The sequence below is a fragment of the Ambystoma mexicanum genome, chromosome 8 (assembly GCF_040938575.1).
Source record: "Ambystoma mexicanum isolate Mex_15411 chromosome 8, UKY_AmexF1_1, whole genome shotgun sequence".
In the NCBI taxonomy this organism is placed as follows: domain Eukaryota; kingdom Metazoa; phylum Chordata; class Amphibia; order Caudata; family Ambystomatidae; genus Ambystoma; species Ambystoma mexicanum.
This window is the reverse complement of record NC_090929.1, coordinates 470758098-470780532: the sequence shown is the minus strand read 5'-3', so window position 1 is coordinate 470780532 and position 22435 is coordinate 470758098.

Here is a 22435-nt window from a genome sequence, read left to right as displayed (position 1 = left end):
GGGAGTCAGCCGAAGGGGGAGGGGGAGGAGAGAAGGTGGCAGCGAAAGCCGCAACTGACACGCGCTTCATGGGTCGGATGACCGAGAAGGTGGGTGGCAATGATGAGGGTGGCTTTGCCTGTGGGGTAGGGAGGGTGAGGTGGGAGGATAGGAGAAAGTGATCACTCCAGGAGAGAGGAGTGGAGAGAGGGACAGAGAGGGGAAGGTCAGAAGAGATCAGAGCATCAAGAGTGTGCCCTGCAGAATGAGTAGGCCCAGACGGGAGAATAGAGAGTGAGAGAGAGTCGCAGAGGTCACGAAAGAGTCCAGTGGGGGGACAGGAGGCATCTAGGTGGATGTTGAAGTCACCAAGAAAGAGGAGTTGAGTGGTAGAGGACAGGAGTGAGGAGGAGAGGTCAGCCCACTCAGAGAGGAAGGAGGAAATTTGACCAGGTGGCCGATAGATAGTAGCCACGGTAAGGGAATGGCTAGGGGAGAGAGAGAGTCGGCAGACAAGACATTCAAAAGAGGAGTAGGTCTGCGTAGGAGTGACAGTGGCAGGAATCCACTCAGGGAAGATAAGGGCTACCCCCCCCCCTGCACGGTTGGGTCTGGGCAGGGAGAGGATCTTGTAGCCATCAGGTAGGAGTGTGTCAAAGCTGGTGACAGAGCTGGCCGTGAACCATGTCTCAGTAAGACCGAGGACGTCAAGGTCCAGTTCCTCAAGAAGGTGACAGATATCAGAGGAATGCCTGATGGCAGAGCGAGCGTTGAGTGTGGCAATGTGGAGAAGGTTGCCATCCTTGAAGGATTTCCGGGGAGGGGTACAGATCAGAGGTACGCCCTGCGGAGGTGTAGAAGAGGGAGGTGAAGAAGGAGCAAGAGAGGGGGCAGGGAGGGAGGGTAGAGGCAAGGTAGCCGAGGACAGATGAGGGGGGACAGCAGGAGAGGAAAGGAAGTTGATGAGGCGTGGGAAGCGTCTATCAAAGAGGTGAAGGTTGGCCTGAGGACCTTGGACCAGGACAGTCCCATTAGTGTAGACATTAATGATGGCCTTAGAGGAGAGGAAGGAGGCCAAGAGGACATCCCAACGGGTGCCACCATTAATGGGAGAAGAGGAGAAAGGAGAGAGCACAGAGACCATATGAAGGGTCCATAGGTCAGGCGAGGGCACGAAAAAGAGGATGTCGGTAAGAGTTTCCTTGGAGCAGGCACTAGTGTAGGTGTCAGCGATAGGGAGGCCTGGGTTGGAGACCAGGATGTCCTTTTTAAACTTTTTCCTACCAGATTTAGTGAGGAGAGCAGGATAGTCAATAGAGAAGCAGTTAGAGAAGATGGCGGAGATAGAGAGCACCATGGAGTAGGGGGAAAAAGGGGGGGGGACAGACGAAGCAAGAGCACGCAGGCAGGAAGTGAGCGGCACGCCCAGGTTTACCACATATAGGCAGTGAGTGCGTATTAGGTACAAATGCCACCTAAGTGTGAGAATCCTGCGAGGGGGAAAAAACCAAGTTTACCACATTTAGAAAGAGAGTGCGTATTAGGTACAAATGCCACCTAAGTTTGAGAATCCTGCGAGGGGGAAAAAACCAAGTTTACCACATTTAGACAGTGAGTGCGTATTAGGTACAAATGCCACCTAAGTTTGAGAATCCTGCGAGAGGGAAAAAACCAAGTTTACCACATTTAGATAGTGAGTGCGTATTAGGTACAAATGCCACCTAAGTTTGAGAATCCTGCGAGGGGGAAAAAACCAAGTTTACCACATTTAGACAGTGAGTGCGTATTAGGTACAAATGCCACCTAAGTTTGAGAATCCTGCGAGGGGGAAAAAACCAAGTTTACCACATTTAGACAGTGAGTGCGTATTAGGTACAAATGCCACCTAAGTTTGAGAATCCTGCGAGGGGGAAAAAAACAAGTTTACCACAACTATGGGACACGAGAAGGTGGCGTGAGAGTCCAGGCGCCTGGCATCCCCTGGGGACACCTGCAGACACACAGGGAGCCGCAACCGTAGGAGCGTTTTCTGACATGTTATTCCTCTTCGTCATTGTCTATCTGGATGACATATTGATCTTTTCCCAGGATCCTCTAAAGCATGAAGAACGTTTAAAGGCAGTATTACAACGACTCTGTGAACACAAACTTTTAGCCAAACCCAAACAATGATTGTTTCACGTTACTTCTGTTCACTACCTAGGATTCATCCTTAGCCCAAAAGGAATTGGTATGGACCCTTCAAAGGTGAAAGCCATACTGGCTTGGCCCGCTCCCACATCTGTGAAACAAGTTCAATCCTTCCTGGGGCTTGCCAACTTCTACCGGAAGTTCATTTCTACCTTTTCCGAGATCGTTCAGCGGATCGTTGCTCTCTTGAAGAAAGACACCCCCTTTATCTGGTCTACACCGCAAGATAAGGCATTCCAACGATTGAAGACAGAGTTCACGCAAGCCCCCATCCTGGCCATACCCGACATAAATCACCCATTCCTAGTGGAAACGGATGCCTCTAACTACGCCATAGGAGCGGTCTTGAAGCAGGAACATGAGGATAAACTGGAACACCACATTGCTTACCTCTCACGAACCCTGACTCCCAGTTAGACACACTATTCTGTCCTGGAAAAGGAACTGTTAGCCACCCGCCAGGCCTTCACTGAATGGTGACATCTACTTCTGAGTGCTAGATATCCAGTTCAGGTCCGCACGGACCATCGGAATCTTCAAATTCTACAGTCGTTGTAGTGCAGGAACAGTCGTCAGGCACGTTGGGCCTACTTCTTTGCCCAGTACCAATTCCAAATCACTCATGTTCCCGGATCACAAAACATGATTGTTGACGCCTTATCTCGACGTCCTGACTATGTAACTACTGAAGATAAGGTCTATCCTAAGATGTTTCCCCACACGATCTTTGTAGCTCAAGCAGTCAACCTCCTGGATAGAAACCCTCATCAACGTTCACCAGGAGGCCAAAGAAAACTTAGAGAAGGCCAGAACACAGACTAAGAGGTATGCAGATTTAAAAAGGAGACCAGGTCCTTCTTATGCTATCGGTGATCAAGTCTGGTTGTCTTTGAAATTACTACCCTGGCATCTACGGCCAAACAAGTTGGCCCCTCGGTACTATGGTCCATTTCCCATCAAGGAAATTATCAATCCAGTTTCATACCGGATTAGACTACCAGATTCTTGGAAGAGAATTCACCCAGTATTCCACACATCCTTATTAAAACCCTACAACCGAGGCCACCAGGGGATGGCTGCCTGATTCCCGTGCTCCGCCATCGGCCAGGTTTCAACCGGGACTGAGCCCCCCCCGACACCCCCCACGGCGAGAGTGTGGACCGAAGGGCAGGGAGAACCCCTGGTGCCCCCACGGAGCGGAACAGCGGGGTCGGAGGACCCCCGGAGAGCAGAGATCCGGGGCTGCAGACCCAGCAGTGGGAGCGCCGCAGAGGGCCCGAGCGGCCGCGCAGCCGGAAGAAGAGGCCGCGGCTCGCCGGCACAGGAGGCTGGGACGGTAGGCCCGTCCTCCCGCACCGCGACGAGCGCCCGTCCCCCACGGCGTGGACACACGAAGCGGTGACCTGGGGGATTCCTGGACCTCCCAGGCGAGGTAGGCGCGGACCACGTGGGAGACACGCCCGACCCGGAGGCGGGGGCGTCGGCCCGGACAGGCCTCCGGAGAGGGGGGAGCACCGCTCCGAAGCAGACTTGGTGGCCCCCCCGTGGGGGGATAGCGGGGCTCCTGCGAGGCGGACGGCGGCTACTCCGCCCCCCCGCCTCCATAGAGGGCCTCGGGTTGCGGGGAGGCGCGACCTCAACCAGCACGCGCGGGTCGTGTCCGTGGCCCGCCACCACGCGACAGCCTCCTGCGTCAAGGAAGACACATAGGGCGCGGAAGGCCCAGAGGACACTGGGTGTGAGGCCCCCGCCGGGGGCTGGCGGGGCGTGTGCCCACCCAGAGGAGCTCCCCCAGACACAGCGAAGACCCACAAAAGGAGAGAGAGGCGACCCGGCCCCCCCGCCTCCCCGGGCCCGGATCCCCGACCCTGCCACCAGAGAGATCTGTGGGCACATTCATCACGCTGGTCGGGTCCGCGGCCCATCACCACGCGGTGACCAACGCGGCATCCAAGCGCTCCTCCCTCCCTCAAGGAGGTCATAAAGGGAGCGGAAGGCCCTGAGGATACCGGGTGTGAGGCCCCCGCCCGAGGCTGGCGGGGCGTGTGCCCGCCCTTTCACCAGTGGGGCACAGGTGGACCCGCAAAGTGACCCACAAAGTAAACCAGGAGCCCCCCTCAATCAAAGCATACCCAACTGAGAGCCCAGGGGGGGGACCGAATGGACTGGCAGAGGAACCTGCAGAAATATTGTTACCGAAACCCAGGCCCCTACCAAAAAGATCCGGTCAAAGCCAGAGGGATGGCCCATTCAGAGGCCGCTGCGCCCTCAACGGAGGCAATGGAGAGGGGCTTTGCGTCCATTTCGCAAGAAATTAGAGACATGCGCTCCGACATCGCCCAAAAGTTTGAAAAGATGGACCAACGGGTGGACAAAGTTGAGGACAGACTCCTACAAGTCGAATCCAATCAATCCTCCTCAGCAACCCTAGAGATAGAGACAAATATGAGGTTATCCGCTCTTGAGAAGAAGGAGGAAGAGAGGTCGAGACAAATGGACGATTTTGAGAACAGGGAACGGAGAAACAACCTCAGGTTTTTTGGGGTCCCGGAGGCGGAGGGGGAAACGGAGAGAGAGCTCACCCGAATGGTGCGGAACATAATCGCCCTCCTCTTCGAAGATGAGATGACCGCTGAGCTCACGTTTGATCGGGTACACAGAGCGGGTGGACGAGCAGGGGGCCCCTGATCGATTCTGATCCGGTTCCACTATTATCTGGAGAAGACACAGGTTCTGGAAGCAGCCAGGAGGGGCCAAGAGATTACGTACAACAACTCACAGGTCTCCATCTTTCAAGACCTCTCTGCATACACATTATCCAAACGCAGGATGTGCCGCCCCCTCACACAGCTGTTGAAAGAGAAGGGAGTACAATACAGATGGGGCTTCCCCTTCTCCCTAACCTTCGAATACCAGGGCCAACGGACGACGTTGATCACGGAGGAAGACATCAAGGGAGCCATCCAGGACTATGTGGTGGATCCACCCCCCCGAAGGGGCCCATCAGGGCCGGCAACGGGCGAAGCACGGGGCCCGGGCCCGTCGGGCGAAAGAAGGAAAAATTCTGGGGCAAGGAAATTTAGGAAAATGAGCACACCCTCACCAGCGAAAGAGGCAGAGCGGAATGACTCTGAGGGATGACCACCAAAGGGTCCCAGACAGCACTGGTGCGAGAGTGTGGTCTTTACGGACGACCGAAGTTAGCTAATCACCTACAGGGAGGCAATCCGGGGAACACCGAAAGGCAAGACTGATGCCAGAATCCCACTGAACAGCAAGTAAAATGGGGGCAATTACGGGGATGAATTTGGGGGGGGGGCTCATAAGAAGGGGGCTTTGCAATGATCGCCTGGCCGAGAGGGGCAGGCTGGTGGTCCGGCCAATATGCCAGGAATGGCGGAACTTTCTGGCTGGACGCCGGGGCAGGGGGTGGGGGTTTATGATCTAGTTTGAGTTCGTTTGTTTGGGATAGGGTTTGGGGGGCAGTTGGGGGAACATCTCAATAGCGTCCAACCTGTGAATCAAGGGGAGCGAGAAGGGAGAATAGATGCGAAGTTGTTGACCACTAGGGCAGGAAACACTGATTATGGCTGACAGCCGCCCGGCCCTGGGAGTGGGTACCCTGAATGCGCGGGGGCTGAACACCCCCACGAAAAGATCTCTGATATGTAGAGAGTTCAAGCGGGGGAAGCTAGACCTGTTATTTGTGCAAGAAACACACTGGGCAAGGGGGAAGGAGCCCAGGCTGCGGGGGGGAGGAATCGAGGAGGTCTTCCATGCATCCCACAGGACTAAGAAAAGGGGGGTGGCCATTTTGATAGGAAGGAACGTAGGGTTCGAAAAGGAGGCGATCTTGAAAGATCCCGAAGGCCGTTACCTGCTGATACGGGGCTCCCTACAGGGGTCCCCCCTTACCCTGGCGGTGGTATATGGCCCGAATGAAAGCCAGGCCCAATTCTGGGAGGAAACCAGGGACAAGCTCAGGCTATTCACACAAGGTCCGCTGGTGGTGGGGGATGACTTCAACATGGTCCTGGACCCCTCCATAGATAGAAAGTGGATGGGCCCCCTCAACCCCAGGCCCACAGAAGAGGCCATGGCTCAGAGCTTTCGGAGAGTGAATGAGGACCTGAGCCTGATGGATACAATCCCGACCCCCAGAACAGGGTCCCCTCCTTTATCTATTACTCAGCCATACATAACTCTTTTTCCAGGATAGACTACATTTTAACGGACAATATTCTCCGCCCGTACGTAGCAGGGTACAGGATAGACCCAGTCCCCTGGTCCGATCACGACATGGCCCGAGTTACCATCGCAATGGGCTGGAATAGGGAAAGCAGAGGGCGTTGGAAATGTAACGATGCCCTGTTAAAAGATGAGGTAATTGCTCAAGAGGTCTTGGACTCCATAACAGAGTTCTTTGAGCTTAATGATAACGAGGAGGTGGCCACGTACACGCTCTGGGACGCGTTCAAGGCAACCCTACGAGGGGTCCTGATCAAAATAGGCGCTCTGAGGAAGAGGGCCCAGGAGAAAGCCCTGCGAGAAAAAATAGCCCGTCTCCAACCGGGTGGATCCCTGACGCAACCCCTAGAGCGTGGCCGGGTGGCCGCACTGGAGGAATATAGGCTCCAGCTAAAAGATCTCCTCATGCACAAAACAGAGAGGAGCCTTCAAATGGTCAAGCAAAAATATTATGAGAAAGGGGACAAGGCGGATAGGATCCTAGCCTGGAAGTTGAGGGAGGTTCAGAGAAGCAGGAGGGTGAAGGAGGTGAGGAACGCCCAGGGACGCCTTGGCTGCAACTCTCTCCACATAGGAGAAGCTTTCCGACAATACTACAGAACCCTCTACTCCTCTGAATACGATGGAGACGATTCCCAGATAGAAAACTTTCTGAACTCCATACAGATTCCATCCCTCTCCAGGGAGATAACAGAGGGGTTGGAGGGCCCGATAACCGAGGAGGAGGTGGATAAGGTGATTAGCGGGATGAAGGTGGGAACTACCCCGGGGGAGGACGGCTTCTCCGTTCTCTTTTATAAGAGATTTCGCTCCTCTCTGGCCCCATACCTAGCGAGGGTCTTCAACGCGGTGCTAGAGGGGGACATCCTCCCCGAATCCATGATGGGAGCCGTGATAGCGGTCTTGCCCAAAGAGGGAAGGGATCCAGCGGACTGTTCTTCCTACCGCCCCATATCACTATTAAACATTGACGTGAAGATCTTGGCCAAGGTGCTGGGGAGGCGGCTGGAAGGTATAATGCCGAAGTTAGTCCATGGGGACCAGGTAGGCTTTATCAGAGGAAGGCAGGGATCAGATAACATCCGCAAAACAATAGACCTGCTCCACTTCGCTCAGTCATCGGAATTGGACGCATGTGTCCTCTCCTTGGACTCGGAGAAGGCCTTTGACAGGGTGGAGTGGCGCTACATGGAACTCCTCCTCCGCAGGATGGGCTTTGGAACTCATATCATGCTTTGGATAGCTGCCCTCTATAGAGCCCCAACGGCAAGGGTACAGGTGAATGGGACATTGTCCGAATCATTCCCCCTCTCACGCGGGACGAGGCAGGTATGCCCACTCTCTCCCCTAATATATGTCCTCACGATGGAGGCATTGGCAATAGCGGTCAGAGCCCACCCGGACATCAAGGGTATTAAAAGGGGTGAAGTTGAATTTAAGCTCTCCCTGTTCGCGGACGATGTCCTGGCCTACCTGGTGGACCCAGGCTCCTCGCTCCCCCCCGTCCTGGCCCTGGTTTCAGCATGTGGACGCTTTTCTGGCCTAAAAATAAACACAGGGAAATCTGTCATGCTTCCAATGAGAACTATGGACCCAGTGCTAGACCCACTGGACAGGTTTCACGGGATAAAGGTAGGGAAGGTCGCGAAAAGGTATCTGGGGGTACTTCTCACCAGGGACCTAATGAACTTGGGAGCAGCTAATTACGACCCCATGATTGCGGTGATCACTTCAGACTTGAGGAGATGGGGGAAGATGATCCTCTCCTGGTATGGCCGAATGACTGCAGTTAAAATGAACATACTCCCACGGCTCCTGTACCTCTTCACTGCACTCCCAACCAATGTCCGAGCACAGAGCTTCAGAGATCTACAGAACGGGGTACGAGACTTTGTATGGCAAGGGAAAACCCCGAGAACCGGAAGGGCCACGTTGACTCTGCCAAGGGAGGAGGGGGGATTTGGGCTACCGGACTTCCACCTTTACTTCTGCGCGGCCCAACTGCGTGTCCTCCTGGAGCACATGAAAGAGGGGCTGGGAACGTACTGGTCCTATATAGAGGATATGGATGCCCACCCTCTAATAGTCCGAGATCTCCTATGGGCACCACGCAGGAAGATCCCGAAACACCTAAGATCCCATCCGACCCTGGGAGTCCTCTGGGACATCTGGAAAGAGGGCCCCTGCACTGCTCACCTCACCACGTGGCCGTCCCCGATGTCCTCTCTCTGGGGTCACCCTATCAACCTGGGAGGGCAGGGGTTCAGGCACTCTCAGATCTGGTCGGATAAGGGACTGGAGTGGGCTGGGCAGATGTTCAGAGAGGACGAATTCCTGTCTTATGAGGACCTGAAGGATGCTCTCGGACAAAGATCACTTTCCATCTTCGAATACCTCCGCCTGAAGGGCATCCTCTGCGACCAATCATGGGGCCCAAACCTGAGGAGGCAGCTGACTCCCTTTGAGAAGCTCCTGGACTCAGCAACTTCCAGGAAGGGGGCGGTGTCTTGTATGTATAAGTTATTAAATACCTACAACTTACAAGGAAGAAGGAGCTTCCGCTCGTTCTGGAACGATCTGGCAGGCGAGGAAATCTCTGAGGATGCCTGGGCCAAAATATTCAAGATAGCATTTCACGAGAACCTATTCACCTCGGACATGGAGCATAACTTCAAGATATTACAAGGGTGGCATAGGGACCCGGTGAAACTGTCTAAAATGTTCTCAGGGGTATCACTGAGGTGCCCGAGAGGTTGTGGGCAGAGGGGATCTAGAGGCCACATGTGGTGGACCTGCCCAAAAGTACAGTCCTATTGGGAGTCGGTGAGGGACTGGATAGCGGAAGTAACAGAGGACCGCTTGCCGCTAGATCCCTTAACGATGCTGCTGAGCCTCCCCCCGGAGGAAACGGAGATCCACCGATACCCAAGGATGTGGGAAACCATGCTGAGAGCGGGCAGAGTTGGCCTGGCCCAGAAATGGAAGAGCCCGGAAGCCCCATCTAAGGAAGACTGGCTGAAAAAAGTAAAAAACATGTTTCTGATGGACAAACTAACTGCCATGGTAAACAATGACACTAGCTCATTCCTCACAGACTGGTACGGGGTGCAGCAATCCTGGGGATGGGACGTTCATTGAATTTAAGAGAAGATGCCCGTCCATAAGGGAATGGGTCTAGCCCCGTAAGACAGGACACCATGAGCTGGGCCCCCACAGCCTGGGGTACGGCGGCAATAAGTCAGCAGAAGACAAGGTCACGAATCGCATCACCTTCGAGGCTCAGGAGGTGAGCCAATGCAAAGAGTCTCCCACGAAGAAGTCACTGGAATGGACACGCGAAGAGGGGGGTGGGAGGGGTTAGGTGTGGGGTTGCAAACGGAGGGGGGAAAAAGGGGTTGATCTGTTCTTTTTGTTGTTTGTTATATAAAAATGCAAATCAAAACTAAAGTTTAAAAAAAAAAAAAACCCTACAACCAATCCTCCCGGAAATCCTGCCGACCTCCTCCTCTACTGGTCGACATCCAATTGGAGTATGAAGTATCCCGAATTTGTGATTCCAGGTATAAACGGGGTTAGCTTCAATACCTGGTTGAATGGAAAGGATATCCTCCTAGTGAAAGAACCTGGGAACCACTTCCTAATCTCAAGGCCCCTCGACTACTCAGAAGATTTCACCTTATACACCCGGGCAAACCTGGTGGAACAGGTTTTCGGTGGAGGCATGCTGTCATGACCCACAGAACGCGCCCCTTCTGGACTTCCTGGTCCTTATCACGACGAGCTTGTATTCACTGTTTCTTCCAACATGGCCGTATCACATGACACGCCTCGCACCAGCCTTCACGGCGGACGGTTTATTCCCTGTCTGCGCCCCTATCAATGGTTCCTCTGCTGCATTGTAGGTCGTAGATAGTACAAGACACGCAAGTGCTCCCTGTGGGCTGTCCTATGCTGGGTGTCTCATGTTCCCCCCCCCTGGCTGAAGACATTACATGATGCCACTGCCACTCCACCGTACCGTGCCGGCGCACCGTTAGCTGTTGTTGCAAACGAGGTGCCCTGTGTGTATGGCACATGCTTACGGCTCTGCGGGTGCTGTTGTACGTTATGGGGTTGATCCCTTTGTTGTTCTAGATACCCTTGCTCTTGTTGCCCTTGTGCCCCTCCCATGGGTAATCCATATGGGCTTCCCGGGTGAGGGTGACCATAAGGTTGATCATCTTGGTACATGTTACTTGGTCTGTTTCTGCACTCTCGTTGGAAGGGTCCCCATCTCCCACAATTCCAACAATTCCCTTGTCCTCCTCTAGGTCCTTGCCCTCCATATCCGCCATTTCCCCCGTACCCTTGACCATCCCCTCTGCGTCTCCTGTACACACCTCATCCTCTGCGGGGGGGCCCACACTTGCCACTGCGGTCCTCCATACTGCTCCTGTCCTTTCCACTGTTTCTGCCCGTTGCCTGCCCAATTTGCTGCCACCCTTCCTTGTATCGCTACCAGTCCCTCCTCCTCCTCTACCTCCCTGTCTTGGGGGAGTGCTGCTACAGCTGCAGCGACCTTCACCAGTTTCATTTGTACTAACTTCGCTTCGTCTGCCAACCTTTTTTGTGCAATTTCCTTTTCTCGTTCCTTTATTCTTTTGCAGTGGTGAACTATTATGCTTTGCATTTCTGGCCACCCCTTCGCTACGATACCTGCTATTTTATCGAGTGCTTTCTGCACTTCTTTTGGGAGCCCTCTCTTTATTATAAAGTAGAATAGGGACGTTGACTGGTCCCAGGCCGTACCCGTCTCGGCTCTCCACATCTCCTGCACCCGCAAAATGAAATCCATAGCATCCTCCCCATCATTCATGGTACATTGCATCACTGACTGTATATCTGGTGTGTCTGGAAATGTTTCCCTTAATGCGTCCCATATTCTCGCGCGCACTGTATTAAAAGAAGCTCCATCATGGCGGTCACAAACCAATGTTACTCCCGGGAAACCAGCTTTTGCCCATACTCTATCTGCTTGGTCACCTACTGCCGATACCAGCAAGCTCTTAACATCACCTACCGCCAATGGCACTCCCGCGTTATGCTTCTCAAATGCATATATCCACTTACTTGCCCCTCCTGATAGCGGGGACAGGGACTTTAATACATTTGCTTTGTCCATTTGGGCCCAGGGTATGTAATTTGGCCTCCCACCTCCCCTATGTATCAATGGGAGTTGTAATTTGCTCTTGGTTACTTTTCCTGTACTCACCTTCAATCCCTTCCACCCTAATGTAGCCATTCTTCCCGTTCTATTCCTCAGCCTTACCGTCCACTCCTCTTCCATTATTCTTCCCAGGGGCGTCTCGTCCAATCTACCTGACCCAACTCCTGCTGCTACCCCCAGCCTTCCATTTTCCTGCTCTTCATCCTTAATATCACACCACAGCTCTTCCATTCCCCCAGTGGCCATCCTTTCCTCTCCTGTGTTTTCCTCGAATTCGTGTGGTCCCAGTTCTATTATTCGAGTTGGTTCTTCCTGAATTCTAACTAGTATTTCCCCCTTCTTCCACCCTTCCTCAGAAGACCTGTCAAGCGTATGCGCCCTAGGTGTTTGTTCTGTTCTTGCAACGCTAGTCCCACTATGTTCAAATATATTTATTATTCTAGATCACGCTCTAGCCATTGAGAGCCTAGAGTCTAGGTCCTCTGTTAGTTTTTCAATGTCTACTGCTGGGGTACTTACCTGTCCACTCTGTCTAGGACAGTCATATGGGGTGGTTCAGTTGGTCATGGGGCAGCTGTAGGGGCAGTGGTGGGCACATACGTGGGATAACTATACCCTCCTGCTGGCACTGGTTTGTTTAGGAGAGGGTATATCCATGTTACCTCTACTGACCCTTCTGTCTTCCTCTCCTCACCTTTACTCTTGTTCGCTACCCTGGGGGCGGCGGTAGTGGTGGGTTGATCAAGTACTACATCTTTCCTTTTGAGTGGGGGCACCTCTTCAAACAGTCTCCACAGGTCTAATATTTCTATTCTGTTATGAAATTCTTTTCCCTTATATTTCATGAATATACATGTGGCTACCATGTCCAAGACACTTTTATCAAATGACCCTCCTTGTGGCAATACCTGGGGTAGCCCCTCTCCTTTCAAGTCCATGACCCATTGGTCATGGTACTTGTTTATACGTTCTGCATAACCAGGTAGATTTTTGCAAATGTGGGCCAGGGGTGTTTCCGCCCCATATTGTATTCTCGTTGTTCACCTTTCTGTGTTATTTATCACTGTCACTGTAACTTATGGGTGTGTGTATATCTTATCTCTAATAGTTCTTGGATGTTACAAAATGCTTGTTCACAATATGACTGTCTTAAAACCTTACCGGGTCACACTTACAATGACCATACCACAGAACTATCTAGTATCATTAAGTCAACATCGTTTCTTTACAATTCAATTCTCTTAAACATGAATAGCTTAGCACATGCAACATGAAACAGACATTTAACAAACTTTTAACATACAACATATAACCATGACTCTCCCTTTTCTCGCCCTGTACTTCTGTCTTTTACAAGGCCTCCTGTCCCACACCCAATTTTTCCCCCTTCACCCTTAGAAGTTATAGCACATTTTCTAGTATCAATATACCCAGAATAGAGAATAGAGAAGAAAGAAGAAGCAGTTTCTGATGTATACACCGTGTCTCCCTATTCTTCATAGACCCTTATTTTATTTTCCACTATTCAACTTATTCCCAGTACTAGTCAAGATAGCACTATGCAGCGCCGCCTTCTACCCCTTTGCAGAGCTAGGTTCCCGTCTTTATCTTCCCTTATTTCACCTTATTATCCTAATGGCCATATGCAGAGAAAGAAAATAGTATTAATAGTTGAAAGTACCCATTAACTGACCTCGCATAATCTGGCTCCCTCCCCCTTTTCCTTTTATGATCACTTGCACTTAATACTCACGTTCCCGTCTTTATCCGAGATTCTCCGGACTGGGTCCATCCAGGCAGCGCTGCCTCACACTCAATGGCCGCCCCCCGGCTCCGGCGAGCGGTACTAAAGGGTTTTTTGGAGCGGGACCCGTACCCTTTCGGCCTACTGCGTGCGCACGTCTAAGTGTACCAGTTGCTGTAGGCGGGCAGCTCTCTTGAGCAGGGGCACCGTGCGTCTCCACTGCGGCCCGGACCTTCTTCTGCCAAAAGGGGACAATACAAAACAAATCACGCCTTCGGGGTCACCACTGAAAGTAAGCGTCCCCCATAAGGCAGTAACCTCCCCACAATGAGAGGCAATAAAGGACACACCCCAGGAGGGAATGAGACCAGGACCAAGTGCGGGTGATGAAAAAGGTTTTTTTTATATAATCAATATAGGGCATGCAAAGGACTCTGCAAGCTCCGAGAGCACTCTGTCTGACAATAGCAAAGACAGTCATATTTATTACAAAACTATGTCATAAATCCTGTATGCTATAGGGGGCACATAGTCTCAGGGATTGGGTGGCGTCGACTAACTATAAGCACTGTATCGAAGAGCTGCTCCAGGATTGGTGGACATATGCGTGGTGCTAACGTGGGGTGGATAGGTCAGCTGTGCTCATCAGGGTGAAGCTGCCAGGCCGGTCACGGTCTGTGTCAATGATTAGTGGCTGCACTAACACTTTGCCCTTGTGGGCACACATCCACACACACATCATTTTCTACAATTCCGGTTGTCCTGCAAATCATACAATGCGTTAATCTTAGATCAAATGGGAAACAGAAAGAGACAGCATACGATGTGAAGCTTCACCAATACATCAGTGTACAATTACTCTTGACCTAATGACCAGGTCTCATAAGTCCAGGTGTTTTATCAGAGGGCACGGGGTAAACTGCCTTGTCATTCTGTTCTGTTAGATGTGGTGAGGGATTGCTTTACGATATGTTAGTACAGGAGTGAATAACTGTCTCTATGGCTCGTTAACTTGGGGTGAACTGGAGTACTATGGGATCAGTAAGGGCACATCTCTGTCCCCTCAAGGCGGTCGGATTTCGGACCAGGTTGTACATAATTCACTTGGCCAAACTATGGCGGTCTCTAACATGGGGGAGGTGAATACTTGAAGGGGGTCCAAGCACCAGCAAGCACTGGCGGGCCTTGGCGGGAGGAGGGGGAGAAGGCCTTGTAGCTCTAAGCGATTTTCTGTTCCTGGACTGTACAATATACCATAAGAGGAGACAATTACTACAGTTAGTGGCATTAGGACTATTACATATTTCTATTGTTTACAAATTAGTTTACTGCTTTATACATAGCAATGGGGGTCTGGCAGAAGCACATGCATTACATAACGTTAGTTGAACACATATTGATAATTCATAGGACAGACAGACAAATAACAACATGAGGTAGCGTCAGGTTGGATCATGTACACAGGATCAGAGAGGCAATGTGTTCGTTTACATTCTTGTTTATAGCAAAAACTGGTTCAACGCCCTTGAAGGCTGTTACACTTTTTTAAACGTATTTCACTACATTACACAAAAGTATTCTCTGTAACGATTTTCGCTTTATCCTTTGTACATTAGCAGCAATCATTAGTTAGCATAAGACGGAATCTATCAAGCCCTTTCATCAGACCTTCAAGGCACATGGTATCTTGCAGCGGGCGGGGGTCATCCTCGCTTTATTAACGTTATAAGCTTCCTCCCTTCCCAACACCCATGTTATAATTTACAAACAACCCTGTAAACTATTGGGGTTTGGTATCCAGTTAACACTTCAACTGGGGGATCTGGGCAGGGGTTCATGGAGGAAGGTTATTGACACCATATATTTTAAATGTTGGGGGTTAAATACAGGGTCGAGGCTTATTTGATTGGGATGGTTATTATTATTTTCCAGACTCAAACTACGAGTCGGGTCACTTCTAGGACAGTGATGTACTGCAGAAGGTAAATGCTAGTGTTTGTTCTGATACTTGTTCGTGTCTGGTTGCTCGTGAGAACGGGCCTTCAGCGAATCTGCCATGGGGTCTGGGGGGCCAGGGCGGAGTGCATGGCTCCCTGTGCGCAGTGAGCGGAGGCACAGCTACAGCTTTCGCATGCAGGCTATTCCGCTTGGGGTTTGGTCTGTACATCTAAAATTGAGTCTTGATGTGTTCAAAATGGTGTCTATGGTACTTTACAGTACGGGTCGTGTGGCCTTATGTGTCGATCAGCAGCCGTCCTGCCTCCTGAGCCCAGATGCATGGGGGGCCGCTGACGAGCCACGAGCCTCACAGAGGTGGGGAATGTTAGGGAGGGGGTCCTACAGACCTGTCCTCCCATACAGTACATAGATATGTCTTTAGGCATTCTTATACTGGCCCAACCTGGCTGGAAATCCTAACTGGAAATATCTTTCTTGGGGTGATTTGTTGAAATCTGGATTAGTAGAACACTGAACCCTGAATGCTGGATTCGATAAAACTCATGGTGATGCCTCTACCTTTGAATTATAAAAGTACTGTTGTACATGTGATGTTTGTAAAGACCAAAGCGTAGTTGGGAAGCACACAGTTGGAAACCCCAGTTTTGGTATACTGAATAACCCTGTGTGAAACCCTCCTTATACACAGTTGCATTTCTGTGTTTTTCTTCATTTTTGTGCACAATGCAACTTAACAGTTTACTAGGAAATACTTGTATTGTTTTGGTTTGCATGTTATAATTTAATCTTTACTAAACACTTGTTTTGAAACCAATAGTCAATTGTGCCATGTTCCCGAAAGATTTGGCTGACACAGGATCACATGGTCTATCCTTGCTTCCAATTGATTGCGAAATAAAGATGGGCTTGTCCAGATGTCTCCCTGGCTCTCAGCACCTGGGCAAACATCAACGCAATGAAAATGAACATCCTACCATGCTTACTAAAAACCTGACACAATCTTTGTTTGTGCTTTCCCATTGACTCTTATGTATGCTTCAAAACCTTACTTCTGTACTTTGTATGGCTACCTGTAGCCAAGGCAACGTTTTCACAGAAGGAAACATAGAATGCCTTCTAAACTATTAACATTTCATTTTGTTGATGAGGATGAATTTTGTGATGCCACTGCAGTATGCATAGGTTTACTGAATGCACAAAGTTTGCACTACTCTGGAACAATGTTAGTGAGAAGTTGCACGTAGTGTATGGTCACGTTTACCACCCTGACCATAAAGCCATCCTCTTTATTGATGAATGTTCAAAACATACTTTAGGGCCAGTGGTTTACGAAAGGCATCATGGTGGCCAAAATCACGATCCTGCGCATCTGGAAAGGTTTTTCAACCCTCAGAAAGGAATGCTGGACTGAATAAAATGTGGTTCTGGCAGGATGGGTAGAATTATCTACTGCATCTACAACCACGAAGATGTATTTAAGAACATCTGTGAGATGTTATTAAGCAAAGTTACCCCGTGTTGAGTATGTTTCAGACATTCTCTGCCTTAACCCCACTTTATTATCTCTCCTCTCAAATTCCCTTCTTAGTTCTGGCTAGAAAATCTGATAAATGAACAACAAATTACTAATTTGGCAGCTCGTTTGGGACACTGCTCAAGACAGGTAAACTGGGATCTCAAGGGATTCAGCATGCACATTGGCACACTTTACAGTGCCGAGTTCAAATTGGGTGCTAGCTTTTTGATATAGTATTACTGAATTCTACACTTAAGTCTATAAGAACTTGTTAATGTCGGTAGATTATTGCCTACAATAGGGAGTGTAACAACCATGTCATGTCATTATGTGTTTTACTGAGATTACATGGTAAATTCAATGACAGCTATTTATCAAAATAAAGAGTGACCTAGGGCCTCTCATGTCCCAGTTGTTACAGAAGGCTTGTTCTTGCATGTTTTGTTTGTAGTACTTTCTGTGATTTTTTTATAATTTATTCAGAAGTGTAAAATATTCATAATCCAATATTTCAGATGATGGATATGGTCATTTCCTCAATTAATTTATTTTCTTGAATACGCTCATATGAACATTATAGTTTGCAAGAAGGGGTCAGACTGCACCAAAAATAAGAATGACTACATTCAATAGATGAGCAGCGTGTCAGTTCTATGTAGGACTGCATTGTTAAAACAAAATGAAAAGCGATTTGTGGTACAACAGAAATGTAGTTGTATCTGGGAGATTGGAATAAATGCAGTTGTCATGACCCACAGAACGCGGCCCTTCTGGACTTCCTGGTCCTTATCGCGACTTGGCTTGTATTCATTGTTTCTTCCAACATGGCCCTATCACATGACACGGTGTCCAGTCAAACGGTCGAAAATAAAAGATCGAATGAGCATTTGATCGACAGTCAAAAGGTCGAAAAAAAAGTCACATTTTTTATTTATTTATTTATATGTTTTTTTAGTTTTGGTTGGTTAAAAAATATTTTTAATAAAGAAAACAGAGGTTTGGGGGGTACTCCCCCATTTAAAAAAAAAGCACAAAAAAAATCGACCATTTTTTTCGACCATTTGACTGTCGATCAAATGCCATTCGATCCTTTGGTTTTCGACCAAATGACTGGTACCACATGACACAACTCGCACCAGCCTTCACGGCGGACGATGTACGTCCCATAAATGTGCCACGCCCCCGCGGCCCCGCGCGTCTCAATGCTATTGCGAAACAGCAACCAGACATGTGCTCCGTAGCTCGCGGTATTGTATCCTTTGCTTCTTCCGGCTTACCCCATCCTAGCCCCCTTCCTTCCTTTCTTGGTTCCTGGACTCGTGTGCTTGTTGCGCACCCTGTTACTTTCCCGGACTCCTGGATCCCTGCATCCCGGAACCTTGAACGCACGCTGGAGTCGGAAGAGACTCGTGCAGCTTTATTCAAGACTCGATCAGTTCGCAAGAAGGCATCGACCAAGAAATCCAGCAAAGATCAAACTCAGGTGAGAAGGGGGGGAACTCCTTGACAGTTTGAGACGCCACCCGACCGAACTCGATATGGACATGGAAGCGGCTGTCCAGGATTTGATGCGTGACATGCAAGAGCTATCAACTGAGGTGCAGAATCTAAAGGCGGAAAAAACTGCTCTCAAACAATTAGTGGTATCCCGTGATTCTGCCACAAAAGAAAGTGTATTGCTGGGCGGCATAGTGGACAAATACAATGGCTCAGCAAAATCCCTTCGTGGATTCCTGGATTCATGTTTGGTCCACTTTACTTTTAAGCCCTATTACTTTTCAACTCCCAGGGCTAAGGTGAGGTTCATAATTTCCCACCTTTCAGGAAATGCCTTGACCTGGGCTACCCCCCTCGTTAATTCCGGCGATACTCTTCTGGATGACTATGATGGATTCATACAAGCCCTTAAGACCATGTTTGACCGTCCAGAGCAGGTCTATAGTGCCCAGGAACGCCTGTTAGACTTCCAGCAAGGATCCCAGGATATGCTCACCTATGTTACCCGATTCAAGCAATTAGTCAAGGAAGCTGATTGGTCCACGGAGGCGAGTTTTACCCTTTTCAGAAGAGGACTGAATGAGGAGATTAAGGATGAGTTGGCCAGAGTGGCTCGCCCAAACTCATTTCAGGCACTAATGGACCTTGCCTTGCAAATAGATTTCCGTATCCAGGAAAGGAAGGCAGAGAAGAAGAAATCCAGAGCTAATCCTCCGAAGCTGTCTTTCGAGAATACCACCAAGACGGACACAAACCCAGGCCCAGTCTCTGAACCTGAACCCATGCAGATAGGAGCCTTCCGTGGACCTATATCCCCGCAAGAAAGAATGAGAAGGATTCATACGGGGTTGTGCATGTATTGTGCCTCAGACAAACACTTGGTTAGGGAGTGTCCTCTAGCCCCTCCTCGGCGTTCGGGAAACGCCAGCTCCCGATCCTAGATGGAGCAGAGCTTCGGGAGAGAGATGTTTGCTCCACATCATTTCCATCCTTGAACTCTCCTGGACAAAACAATTTGGTGATACTACAGGCCTTCCAGTCGCCCTCCAAGAATAAGACCTATCCCATTCTGGCCTTGGTGGACTGCGGAGCTATGGGAATCTTCATTGATCAAGACTGGGTTGTTAGTCATCATATTCCGTACGAGACACGAAGCACCATGCAGCTGGTGGAAGCAATCGACGGAAGACGCCTCTCTTCAGGACCCATAAGCCTGCAGACAAAAGAGATCCAACTTTCCATAAACCATCACCAAGAGCGGATTACATTCGACATCATTAAGTCAGCCGATTACCTCATGGTATTGGGTATGCCCTGGTTACAAAAGCACAATCCGTATATCAATTGGACAGCAGGATCACTATTCCTAGGCTCAGAGTTTTGTATGTCCCACTGTCTATCCCTAGATCCCTCCTCGACACCCCCTAAAGAACCACTAAGAGACCAGAAAACACCACTCATGGTTTCCAATATCATACAAGTCCCAGAGGCCTATCAGGGATATGCTGATGTATTTTCAACTGCTATAGTCCAGGCCTTACCCCCTCACAGACCTGAAGACTGTGCCATAGATACAGATCCCTCAGCAGTGATTCCCTTCGGCAGAATGTTCATTCTTTCTGAACCTGAGAAAAAGGCCCTCCGAGAATACCTGGACACCAATCTTGAAAACGGCACCATAAGACCCTCAAAATCTCCAGCGGGTGCTTCGTTGAATATCTAGTCATGCCCTTTGGACTAGCTAATGCCCCCCTAACATTTTATGGATAGGGTGTTTTCTGACATGTTATTCCTCTTCGTCATTGTCTATCTGGATGACATATTGATCTTTTCCCAGGATCCTCTAAAGGATGAAGAACGTGTAAAGGCAGTATTACAACGACTCTGTGAACACAAACTTTTAGCCAAACCCAAACAATGATTGTTTCACGTTACTTCTGTTCACTACCTAGGATTCATCCTTAGCCCAAAAGGAATTGGTTTGGACCCTTCAAAGGTGAAAGCCATACTGGCTTGGCCCGCTCCCACATCTGTGAAACAAGTTCAATCCTTCCTGGGGCTTGCCAACTTCTACCGGAAGTTCATTTCTACCTTTTCCGAGATCGTTCAGCGGATCGTTGCTCTCTTGAAGAAAGACACCCCCTTTATCTGGTCTACACCGCAAGATAAAGCATTCCAACGATTGAAGACAGAGTTCACGCAAGCCCCCATCCTGGCCATACCCGACATAAATCACCCATTCCTAGTGGAAACGGATGCCTCTAACTACGCCATAGGAGCGGTCTTGAAGCAGGAACATGAGGATAAACTGGAACACCACATTGCTTACCTCTCACGAACCCTGACTCCCAGTTAGACACACTATTCCGTCCTGGAAAAGGAACTGTTAGCCATCCGCCAGGCCTTCACTGAATGGCGACATTTACTTCTGAGTGCTAGATATCCAGTTCAGGTCCGCACGGACCATCGGAATCTTCAAATTCTACAGTCGTTGTAGTGCAGGAACAGTCGTCAGGCACGTTGGGCCTACTTCTTTGCCCAGTACCAATTCCAAATCACTCATGTTCCCGGATCACAAAACATGATTGCTGACGCCTTATCTCGACGTCCTGACTATGTAACTACTGAAGACAAGGTCTATCCTAAGATGTTTCCCCACACGTTCTTTGTAGCTCAAGCAGCCAACCTCCTGGATAGAAACCCTCATCAACGTTCACCAGGAGGCCAAAGAAAACTTAGAGAAGGCCAGAACACAGACTAAGAGGTATGCAGATTTAAAAAGGAGACCAGGTCCTTCTTATGCTATCGGTGATCAAGTCTGGTTGTCTTTGAAATTACTACCCTGGCATCTACGGCCAAACAAGTTGGCCCCTCGGTACTATGGTCCATTTCCCATCAAGGAAATTATCAATCCAGTTTCATACCGGATTAGACTACCAGATTCTTGGAAAAGAATTCACCCAGTATTCCACACATCCTTATTAAAACCCTACAACCGAGGCCACCAGGGGGCGCACAGGCAATGGCTGCCTGATTCCCGTGCTCCGCCATCGGCCAGGTTTCAACCGGGACTGAGCCCCCCCCTGAGACCCCCCCACGGCGAGAGTGTGGACCGAAGGGCAGGGAGAACCCCTGGTGCCCCCACGGAGCGAAACAGCGGGGTCGGAGGACCCCCAGAGAGCGGAGATCCGGGGCTGCAGACCCAGCAGTGGGAGCGCCGCAGAGGGCCCGAGCGGCCGCGCAGCCGGAAGAAGAGGCCGCGGCTCGCCGGCACAGGAGGCTGGGACGGGAGGGCCCGTCCTCCCGCACCGCGACGAGCGCCCGTCCCCCACGGCGTGGACACTCGAAGCGGTGACCTGGGGGATTCCTGGAGCTCCCAGGCGAGGTAGGCGCGGGCTGCGTGGGAGACACGCCCGACTCGGAGGCGGGGGCGTCGGCCCGGACAGGCCTCCGGAGAGGCGGGAGCAGCGCTCCGAAGCCGACTTGGTGGCCCCCCCGTGGGGGGATAGCGGGGCTCCTGCGAGGCGGACGGCAGCTACTCCGCCCCCCCGCCTCCATAGAGGGCCTCGGGTTGCGGGGAGGCGCGCCCTCAACCAGCACGCGCGGGTCGTGTCCGTGGCCCGCCACCACGCGACGGCCTCCTGCGTCAAGGAAGACACATAGGGTACGGAAGGCCCAGAGGACACTGGGTGTGAGGCCCCCGCCGGGGGCTGGCGGGGCGTGTGCCCACCCAGAGGAGCTCCCCCAGACACAGGGAAGACCCGCAAAAGGAGAGAGAGGCGACCCAGCCCCCCCGCCTCCCCGGGCCCGGATCCCCGACCCCGCCACCAGAGAGATCTGTGGGCACATTCATCACGCTGGTCGGGTCCGCGGCCCATCACCACGCGGTGACCAACGCGGCAACCAAGCGCTCCTCCCCCCTCAAGGAGGTCATAAAGGGAGCGGAAGGCCATGAGGATACCGGGTGTGAGGCCCCCGCCCGAGGCTGGCGGGGCGCGTGCCCGCCCTTTCACCAGTGGGGCACAGGTGGACCCGCAAAGTGACCCACGAAGTAAACCAGGAGCCCCCCTCAATCAAAGCATACCCAACGGAGAGT